We start from the raw sequence: 11,869 nt of genomic DNA on the forward strand, positions 1-11,869 counted from the left end.
TCAACGCACGACGAACATAGTTCCAGGTAGCTCTCTTGACCACATTACAGTTCCATATCACTTTTGCATAGTTAACTGTAATAACAGAAATTACAGGACTAACAATGAGGGACGCACAGAGGAAGCCTAAGTAAATACACAACATTTCTCACTAGCGAGGTAATAACAGCGCTGTTCAGAGACACTGCTGCAGAAGACTGTTGAGGGACGCACAGAGGAAGCCTAATTCACACAAGCTTTCTCTCTCTCTCTCTCTCTCTCTCTCTCTCTCTTTCTCTTTCTCTGTGTGTTCTCTGTCTCTCCTCGCTCTCTTTCTCTAATAACTTAATTAATAACTGCATTAGAATGCTATCAACGGCTCAAGCCTCCATTACCAGCTTTAAAATGACGTTTTGGAACCAAAAAAGAGGCACTGGATGAGATGCGGAAGAAATAATCCTACTCACAATAGCGATTTAAGTGCAAAAACCGGGCAAATCCTATTAAATATATCATCTGATCAATGTCTTGAGGTGTGATAATCGTAGTATAAGCGGAATAATTGACTCCGCTTCGCATCGTGGCCGCAGCACCACCTCAGGTGTGCATTATTTTTCTAATAATTCAATGGTCCGTCGTCAATTATTCCTTACATAACATATTCAAATAAAATTATAATCTGTAAATTAAAGTGATTAGTGAAAGTGAACTTGTTCTCCTGTCACTTCTAAATATAATACGCACAACATTAATGATACAAAGAACATGATGGATGAAAAGAGGCATTTGTCTGGTGCTCCAAACTGAAAACAAAAAAGAAGCGATGAAGAGGTGGAAAAGAGGAGGATTAAACCGAAAGGAGGGATGGGTCTACCTCATTTTCAGCTGTATTACTGGGCATGTAATACAATAGCACTTTCATTTGGAATACAGGAGAGGTCAACAGAGTGGTGTGATACAAAAAAAATAAATCATGCTCACCTTCCTCAGTTTTAATTTATTCACCCCCCCCCCCCCCTCCCAGCTATGTTAATTTATTCAGCTTTGTCTTCTGAAATGATGACTAACGTCCCTGGTGTGACAAAATGTTAGCCTATGATAATACTTTTAAAGGTCTTTTATTAAATCTTGGTTTACATACATTTATATGCCATGTCATGCCATAGCATCATTAAACTAGCATCTAACAGTGGACAAAAGTGTTTATTTTAGTTTTTTTCTTTTCTAACCTATGGTTCTCTAAACATAAAGCTGCTGTGTAATTTGCCCCCTGACTAAGCATTTAAATAATTTAGGGGAAGCATTTAAATAATCCTGTGAATGCACTTAAAGAATGCAGAATCGAATCGTTATAATCAAATCGAAGCGAACTTAATTGTGAATCGAATCAATGTGAATCATTCTAAATTTGCAAAAATCATTCTTGAATCGAAAACCTACCCAAATATTCACAGCCCTAGTAAAAATATTAAACGACAATGACTATGTTTATATGTGCACGAATAATGCGATTATTTCCAATAATTAGAGTAAGGACTTAATCGCATTATGATGTTTACATGTCAAGAGCAAAGCTCATCACTCCCGTTTACATGCAATTTCCATTATATGTAATATTCGCTAAGAACTGTGGTAATTTTTTCTGGTTTGCACTATCCTTGACCATGTTTGAAACTTTGCATTATTAGAACTTCTCGTGTTATTGCCTCTAGACGAATCACTTGTAATCGCTTTGTTGAATTCCACATTTTTGAAGTCACTTTGGATAAAAGTGTCTGGGTAAATCAGTAAATGTAAATTTAATAGGTCATTTTCAACATATTAGGTATACAAATAAAAGTGAATATGTGCATATTTTTAAATAGAAATGTTATTTGCAAACAGTTAAAATCCATTTATTTTCTGAATTCTAGTTTCTTTCTAATAAATTCTTTCATTCTCTTTATGTTGCACTTTCAAATCCAAGTTATCCAAACTCATAGCACTTGTACAAGATGGAGTTCAAGTGGAGCAGCATTTACTGTGAACCGAGGTGCTCTTAGACACAGAGAGCACCCTGTACTAGCTTGTGCTGTTCTAAATAAAGTCTGAAACTTTGTATTACAAGCACTTCTTGTGTTTACTTGCCTCTTTATAATGAATCGCTTGTTTTAAACCTCATTGTAAATAGATAAATGTAAACGTATATAAAAATGCAAAACACCAGATTGTGAACTACTAGTTTTATCGCTTTGTTTCATCATTTTAGAATCACACTAAGCCATACTGCGTTCTCATAAACTGGTGACTAAGACAATTTCATATACTGTCCAGGGAAGATCAGTTTTTACTTGCACTTGGTGCCTGGTGAGTGGTAATTCCTGACTCTGGCTTAGATGCTATGGTTATTCTGCACACAGCCACTAGATAATGCTGCTAGCTTGTGTAGTGCTGTGCAGAGGAATTCATGCATGAAATAAATATATTTGAAAATGCTAAATTTTTCATCGCAATATTTCAACATTTTTATTGTCAGATGTACACAGTCCACCTGGGTCATTTTTCTCAGGTTGAAAAATCTGTATAATAGGCATCTGTAAAAATATGGGGGTCATTTTTTTATCTCTTGTTCTGGCATTCCATTGAGAGCTGATGGCAACTCTTGTGACAAAATTTTAAAGTCATTCATTATGATAGCATTTTGTTAATTATTTTATGGAAAACCATTTACCTCAGAATCTGCAGCTGACAGTTTGGACTCTTCAGTCCATCAGAAATAAGCTTCACTCCAGAATCCTGCAGGTCATTGTTACTCAGGTCCAGCTCTCTCAGGATAGAGTTTGATGATTGTAGAGATGATGACAAACTCTCACAAGACTGAGCAGTGAGATTACATCCACACAGCCTGTGTAAAGAACAAAACAAATAGTAATATATACAGTTACATCATGAGCTTTACAAATTGATAAACACACCAAATATTTTGAATATTTATTTGATTAAATATAATTTACCTCAGAATCTCCAGCTGACAGTTTGGACTCTTCAGTCCATCAGAAAGCAGCGTCACTCCAGAATCCTGCAGCTCATTGTTACTCAGGTTCAGCTCTTTCAGAAAGGAGTTTGATGACAGTAGAGCTGATGACAAACTCTCACAAAACTGAGCAGTGAGATTACAGCACTGTAGCCTGTGTAGAGAACAAAAATAATAATAAAAAACAAATAATGTTTTTATTTGATACAGTTTATATTCTGGAGCACAGATAACTTGCAAAAACTATTGACTAGTGATGCAGTTAATGCAAAGCTATAACCATATATTATATATGCTATATTCAGTGATTACTGAATTTAAAAGAGAGTGTAAGGCTATAAAATAAAAGGCTTCTTTTAGTTAATATTTTAATTTTGTTTTAATAATTCAACTCTTCATAAAACATCAAACCTACGCTTTTAATAAACCGAAAGTTTCCTAAACATATGACACAATAAAGAACAATAAAATGGCTAGAACTTGAATACAACTTGTCTGATGGTGGAGATGCATTGACATTTAATATCAACACACAAAATAATACCGGTTTTGTACACACATTTGTATACACATGACTGCGTGTCTTCCCACAGCTCCACAGCTATAATCAAATTTGCTGATGATACTGTGGTTCTGGGCCTCATTCACAACAATAATGAGACCACATACTTGGATGAGGTAGAGAAACTTACATCATGGTGCCAGGACAATTGTCTCTCTGTGAATGTGAGCAAAACTAAAGAGCTGATTGTGGACTTCAGGAAGAGACAGCAGCAGCCCTATACTCCTCTTATGATCAGCGGGACCCCTGTGGAGAGGGTGAGCAGCTTCAAGTACCTCGGTGTAAACATCTCAGAGGACCTTACTTGGACTACCTACATTCAAACACAGGTTAATAAAGCCAGGCAACGACTGTACCATCTGTGACAGCTGAGGAAAATTTCAGGGTCTCAATAGCAATCCTGAATACTTTCTATTCAGGGGCCATAGAAAGTATATTGACTCAGTGTAACTCAGTGTGGTATGGGAGCAGCTCCAGTCAAGACTGCAAAGCCCCCTTACTTCCGTAGCCTGGTGGCAAAAACTGAGAGAGACTTAGGAGGAGTTTCTTTTCCATTAAAAAACATCAGGCTCCTAAACTCAAAACCAGCCTCTTAACATCTTCATGTCTCCACTTAATATTCACTTATCAGTAAGATATTCATCATTCTCTACCTCACATTGACATACTGATGGTGTCAATCTGTTTTGCACATTGCCTCTTGTACATTCCTGTGTATCTTAATATTTAAGACTACAGTTTACTGCACATATGCACATTGCCTCTTGTACATCCCTGGGTATCTTAATATTTTAAGACTACAGTGTACTTTCATGCACATTATTTTCCATTCTATGTATATTTTCATCTGTGTTATATTCTTTAATAATTGCACTGTCCATGGAGCGGGACCTGATTATCTTTCACCGGGCGCCATTATGAATTATATAATGGAATATTATATAGAATTATCAGTGGATTATTCAATCAGGAAGAGAAATTATCTTTCACCGGGCGCCATTATGAATTATATAATGGAATATTATATAGAATTATCAGTGGATTTTACCGCCTCCTAAGTCCATGCACCGGAGCCATATCACCATGCTATCGACTCCCCCGGCTTTGTAAACAGACGGTGAACCTGCAGAATTTTTGACAAGTCCGCTGAGAACAAAATTCAGAGGAGGTATCTGCTGAATTAACTCTGGCGGTAATGAATGTGCGTTGATTGTCAAATAAAACATTCATTTTAAATAACTTTTTCACTGAACATAATTTAGACTTTTTGTTTTTGACCAAGACGTGGCTGCCCCCTGATGATTTAAGCCCATTCACGGAATTGGTACCTCAGGATTGTGGTTTTTTGAATTCTCCATGCACTACAAGCCACGGTGGTGGCCTTGCATCTGTTTTTAAGAATAGTTTCATGTGTCATCCATTATCTGTTGCAATTTTCTGAAATCTTTAGAGAAACAATAGTTATAATTTAAAGTGACAAATCCAGTTGTTTAATACATAATACACCTACATACAAAAATAAAATAATTACTTTAATTTGGAATTTGCTGATTTTTTTAGTAAAATTATATTGAAGTATGATAAATTGCTGTTAGTGGGTGATTTTAACATACATGTGTGCTGTCCTACAAATCCACTGGTAGGAGATTTTTTTGAATGTAGTTAATTCTTTTAATCTTATACAGCATGTGAATAAACACACTTATGTTCACGGTCATATTTTAGACTTGGTTATGTCCACAAATCAAATGTAACTAAGAAATTCATACCACATAAAACTCTTTTCTGACCATAAATCAATTGTTTTTAAGGTATTGATATCACATAAAATATTTACATTTACATTTACATTTAATTATTTAGCAGACGCTTTTATCCAAAGCGACTTACAAATGAGAACAGTAGAAACAATCAGATCAACGAGAAAACAACAACGGTATACAAGTGCTATGACAAGTCTCAGTTAGTCTAGTACAGAACATGTAGCCAGGGTTTTTTTTTTTTTTTTTTTTTTTTTTTTTGCATATGATAGAGAGAAAAAGAAAAAAGGTAAGTACTAATATTAGTTAGTTTAAGTGCAGGCGAAAAAGATGAGTCTTTAGATGTTTTTTGAAAATGAGTAAAGACTCAGCTGTGTCGAATTGAGATCGGAAGGTCATTCCACCAGCTGGGAGCAGTCCAGGAAAAAGTCCGTGAGAGTGATTTTGAACCTTTTTGGGATGGCAACACAAGGCGTCGTTCACTTGCAGAGCGCAAACTTCTGGAGGGTGCATAAGATTGAACTAGTGAGTTTAGGTAAGGTTGGCGCCGTGCCAGTGGTCGTTTTGTAGGCAAGCATCAGTACCTTGAATTTGATGCGAGCGGCTACTGGTAGCCAGTGTAACCTGATGAGGAGAGGAGTAACATGGGCTGTTTTCGGCTCATTGAAGACAACCCTCGCTGCTGCATTCTGGATCAGTTGCAGAGGCTTGACAGTACATGCAGGAAGGCCCGCCAGGAGAGCATTACAATAGTCCAGTCTGGAGAGAACAAGAGCTTGGACAAGAAGTTGGGTGGATTGCTCTGACAGGAAGGGTCTAATCTTCCTAATGTTGAATAAGGCAAATCTTCAGGACCGGGTTCATTGTAGCAATATGGTCTGTGAAGCTTAACTGATCATCCATCACAACTCCTAGGTTTCTGGCTGTCCTGGAAGGAGTTATGGTTGACGAACCCAGCTGTATAGAGAAGGTGTGATGAAACGATGGGTTAGCTGGAACCACCAGCAGTTCAGTCTTAGTAAGGTTGAGCTGAAGGTGATGGGTCATCATCCAGCTAGAAATGTCACTCAGACAGCTGAAATGCGAGCAACTACCGTCGGGTCATCTGGTTGGAATGAGAAGTAGAGTTGAGTGTCATCAGCATAGCAGTGATAGGAAAAGCCATGCTTCTGAATGACAGATCCTAATGACGTCATGTAGGAAATCGATCCTTAAAATAGTGAAACCCAGAAATCAAAGTCGACCACGACGGGTTTTAAATGTTGGCGCTGTAGAGCAGTTCAAAGAACTATTTTATGAAATCGATCCTTATTGTTTAATGTGTCTTTTTCTTTATATGGATTTGGATTCATCACTTGATGTGTTATATTCCATATGTTAGCCTTTTTTGGACTCAGTTGCTCCACTGTAGATTAAAAAAGGTAGATCCAGACCTGAGCCCTGGCTAAATTACGTGATTCAGGGGTTGAGGAAAACTTGTCGAAAATTTTAACAAAAATGGAATAAAGACAGGTTACAGTTATCTTTTGAAATGTCACAGGAGTCTTTAGCCAACTATCAGAATGCTGTAAAGATGGCTAAGAGAAATTACTTTGCAGAAAAAATTACAAAAAATATTGGTAAGCCACAAGTTCTATTTAATATAATAAATTCTGCACTTAATCCATCTGATTTGTTTTCTGACCCTCCAATTATTACTTGTGGGGCCTTTTTGTATTATTTTGTTCAAAAGATTTCCGATATCAGATCTTAAATCAAACCTGGTTTATTTGACCTTTCAGTTGTCCGCCTACCATCTGTTGGTTTTGACCATTTTGAACTTATTTCTCTGCAATCGTTAGCTAACGTAATCAGCCAGCTGAAACAAACTGATTGTGCACTTGATATCATTCCAGCTAGGTTAGTGAAATTTGATTTGATGTTCTTGGCCCCAGTATTGTATCTATAATAAATAATAGCTTTTTAACAGGAGTAGTTCCTAATCAGTTTAAACATGCTGTTGTCCAGCCACTGTTTGAAAAAAAAAACACACTTGGATCAGTTTACATACTTTTTTTTGCTACAAAATGACATTTTTTTTAATTTTTCCAGTCAGACTTTGGGACTCACCATAGTACTGATTCGGCTTTGATCAGGGTTTTAAGCAATTTATTGACTGCAGTTGACTCAGGGTCCTCAGCAGTTCATAATATATTAGATACCACAACCGCATTCGATACTATTGACCATGAGATTTTACTCTCACGGCTTGAGAAGTTGGTGGGAATCCATGGTACAGTGCTTAAAGGGTTTAAGTCCTTTCTTTCAAACATATATTTTTCTGTAAATGTTGGTCAAGATTATTCACAACCTGTGTTTTCTCTTTATTTTGTGGGGTTCCACAGGGGTCGATTCTTGGCCCGATTCTGTTTTCTTTGTATATAAATCATTGCATAGTAGGGCTCCACTGTACTTGGTTGAACTGATTGAGAAATATGAGCCAAAACGGTCTCTAAGATCTGCTGACCAGCTGGCCTTGATGATTCCTAGAACTAAACGGCGAAGTGGAGATTGAGCTTTTGTAGCAATAGCTCCGAAACTCTGGAATGAATTACTGTTTTCTCAGATCAGCTCCCACATTAAGTGTTGTTATACACAAGCTTAAAGAACATTTTCTTTGTTTTTTAATGGGGTATAGACATTTCTCTGTATATTGAAATTAAATAATTTATTTCACTTCAATTTCATCTTATTTTTATTTATATTTTTTTTTTTATGTTTTGATAATGTTTTATCATGTGTTTACTTATTGTACAGCACTTTGGTCAATTGTCAGTTGTGAAAAGTGCTCAATAAATAAATAAAAAGAAAAGAAAAAAAAGAAAGCATGCCAATTGCACGCTCCCTCAAAATTTGCGATATCTGTGGCATTGTGCTGTGTGATAAAACTGCACATTTTAGAGTGGCCTTTTATTGTGGCCAGCCTAAGGTACACCTGTGCAATAATCATGCTGTCTAATCAGCATCTTGATATGCCACACCTGTGAGGTGGATGGATTATCTCGGTAAAGGATAGTGCTCACTAACACAGATTTAGACAGATTTGTAAACAATATTCGAGAGAAATGGGCCTTTTGTGTACATAGAAAAAGTCTTTGATCTTTGAGTTCAGCTCATGAAAAATGGGGCCAAAAACTAGTGTTGCGCTTATTGTATGCGTTTTTGTTCAGTGTAGAATGAGATCCACAAATGAATCTTAGAGTTTCACAAACATCAATTAAATTCACAAATTAAAAAAAATGAGATTTGCAAATAAAATAATAATTGCAAATATCTTGTTATTCTACAAACACAACTTTGCCTGGCATTTATTTGTGAATTGCGTCCTGTGCATTTGTAGATTGCTGAAAATTTCTGGATTGCTGAACGCATTTGTGGATAGCTTGCTGTGCATTTGTGGGTCACTGCACGTTTGTGGATTCTGAGACATTTCTAGCATCAAGACACACACAAATCCACAAATGTATGGACTACACCCACTGTCTACTCAATAAGCCAATAAGACAACAACCACACTTCGCTGAACAATCATAGCACGTTCTCGCTATAACCAATCACGTTTTGCTTTACAATCAGGACGGGAGCAGATTCATTTTGCACCCCTGTAAGGAACTGCATTCTATGGACACTTTGTTCAAATTTAGCTGAAGTTCTGTTTGTGTGGTTAAAACAACTGTTTCCGAAAGATTGTTGGAGTGTAAGGCTTCTTTATATTTCCATCAAGATCAGTGAATGAGGATAAACTCAAGATTATACACAATCTATGATCATTCACAGATCTCAGACATCATCAGTATTACCCTCGCGACTTGTCGAAAGCACAGAGGTGGAAATTACATTTACTCGTGTTACTGTAATTGAATAGCTTTTTTTGTGTACTACTTTTTAAAGTAATTTTTAAAATCTCAAATTTTACTTTTATGTATATTTTGTTTGAAGTATTGTACTTTGCTACATTTTAAAACATATTAATTACGTAAAAGTAAAAAAAAGAGTAAAAAAAAATTAGCTCCCTGGAAACTGCTGCAGTAATGGGCAGGATAACAAACTGGAGCTAAAATCACAATAAAGATGCAAGCTTTGACAGTTTGCAAAAGGATTTGCACAAATTAGCCAAAAAGACAGTGGTGCAGGGTGTGCGATATATATCGTCTGCAATAATATCGTAATTGCTGTTTCAACTGTGCGATTTGACATTATCAGTATTTTGCCAAAAACCAAACAAAACACTGATACAGAGTGCAGTGAAGTCTAGTAGATTAGACTAGTGCGCACATTTAGAGTGCCTTCTTTCACTGCATGATACAGTCTGTTAAAATGCATTTAGAATTGTAAGAATAAAATTTACTGAAGAACATAGTTTGCAGTTTCATAAGCAGAAGTCAGTTGTAACACTCTCGATGGAGTTCGTAGGCCACTCTGTGTACAGTTCAAAATCACCAACAATTATACTCTTGACATGCTTATTGCGTCAATGCGTAGGTCAGCAAAATTCTGATTGGTTTTCCAAAACTTAGACAGTTTCCACATATCAAATCAATCCAAAATCAAATCATATCACCACACGACTATTTTGGTGACAAGTGATCAGAGGTTAGACGCAATACGTCTCTCCAAAGACGTATATCTGATACGCTGGACATCGGCAGTTGAACGTTTGTCCTGGGACTGTCTGAGCTTCTCCCTGTACAGACAGATACTAACACACATACACAGAGAACTTATCAGAACTTCAAGGCCCTAGCTAGAATTTTATCAGTATGGTTCGTTACACACACACACACACACACACACACACACACACACTATGAAATCAACATCTTAGAGAGTAGAAGTGCAAGATTCTTTAATATCTCATAAGCGCACATAAGGTTACACATTTCACTCTTGCCATAACTTGATTTATAGTCAAAAAAGAAATAATGTAATAATAAAATTAATATCAATATGAAGGATATGGCAGCTTGGCATCCACTCCTTCAGAATGATCACAAAATTTAAGATAGCGTGATTACATATACTTTTTTTTTTACAACAGTTCAAATAAACAAGGAGTCAATTAAGAGACTTATGTTTCAGACAGCAAATTGCCTGTTTTTGCTATATTTCGACAACAAAAATAATTCAAAACATAGTCACCATAGCACAGTTTTGCGCAATGACGGTGTTTCATTCCTAAATGAATCAACCGTTTAAATGATTTGGTTCAATCACAACGAATCACGTATAAAGTTACTTGATGCCACCTACTGGTGGTTTTAATTTAACATTTAAAAATATCTTTATTATTATTATTTATTTATTTATTATAATTTCAAATGAGTATTCAACATTTTATGTCTTACATATCAAAACATTATTTCTGCATTTGTAAATGCAGGTTAAATGCATTCATGTCTTGCATTAAACAGTGTGTAAATGCATCTAAATGCCACATCCGTTGAAGTCACGGGTGTCAAACTGGAGGTGTTCAGAGTTTAGTTCCAACCCTGGAAGGCCGCGGCCCTGCAGAGTTTTTGTAGTTCCAACCCTGCTCCAACACACAAACCACATAGTTTTTTTCAAATAAAACTAAATGATTAGATTAGTTGGATCAGATGTGTTTTAATTGGGGTGTAAAACTGTGCAGGACTGGAATGCCCCCCCAGGAACTGAGTTTGACACCCTTGGTCCCATTTTTGCCTTAAATTTACTAAAAAATTTACTTAAAACGAGCTACTTTTTACTTTCACTTGAGTAGACTTTTACACTGGCACTTTTGCTTGTACTTAAGTAAAATTTCATTCATGTAATGGTACTTTTACTTGAGTAGAATATTTTCATACTCTTTCCACCTTCAAATCTACTGCGATGAAGGACAAATGATTCACACATTTTTTTTTGATGCATCCAGTTGCAGTTATAGCTGTTGCAGCGCAGCGCAGCGCGACAGCAAGCAGAGACAGCGTAAGACAAGGCATGGCTTATTTAGGCTTTTAAAGCACAATCGTGGTAACAAATATAGGGCATAATAACACGTATAATATAAATTATGGGCCAAAATGACCATCTGGTACCTGTCTCAGTATCACTGCAGCGTGTAGTACTGGAGTTTTGCAAGTGGACAATGTAAATAAAAACCTACTTTGGATGCTGTTAAGTAACTTTTACAAACAAAACTAGTAAATCTAATAAATACTAAATATTTTTTTGTGTGATCAAGTATTTTAACCAATAAATATCTATTGTCTTACATTTATATCCATTTATTTTCAACACGCCTGCACCACATTTAAAAAAGAACCCACCTATATTTTTCCTCCCCAAACAATGGCAATAAGTTTGTAATACTTTTAATTAATGTTTGAAAATATTATTTGTAATGCTATATCCATCGTTAGAATCCACATGGCTGCTCATATCCATGTCCCTCTCATCCAAACTGCTTCACTGAGAATCTGGAAATTGCTGTTATGTTGACTGTTATGTGACGGAAATTTAACCTATTACACAAACTCGCATGTTTATCATGAGGTT

Source organism: Cyprinus carpio, chromosome A4, assembly GCF_018340385.1.
Source record: "Cyprinus carpio isolate SPL01 chromosome A4, ASM1834038v1, whole genome shotgun sequence".
Classification (NCBI taxonomy): Eukaryota; Metazoa; Chordata; class Actinopteri; order Cypriniformes; family Cyprinidae; genus Cyprinus; species Cyprinus carpio.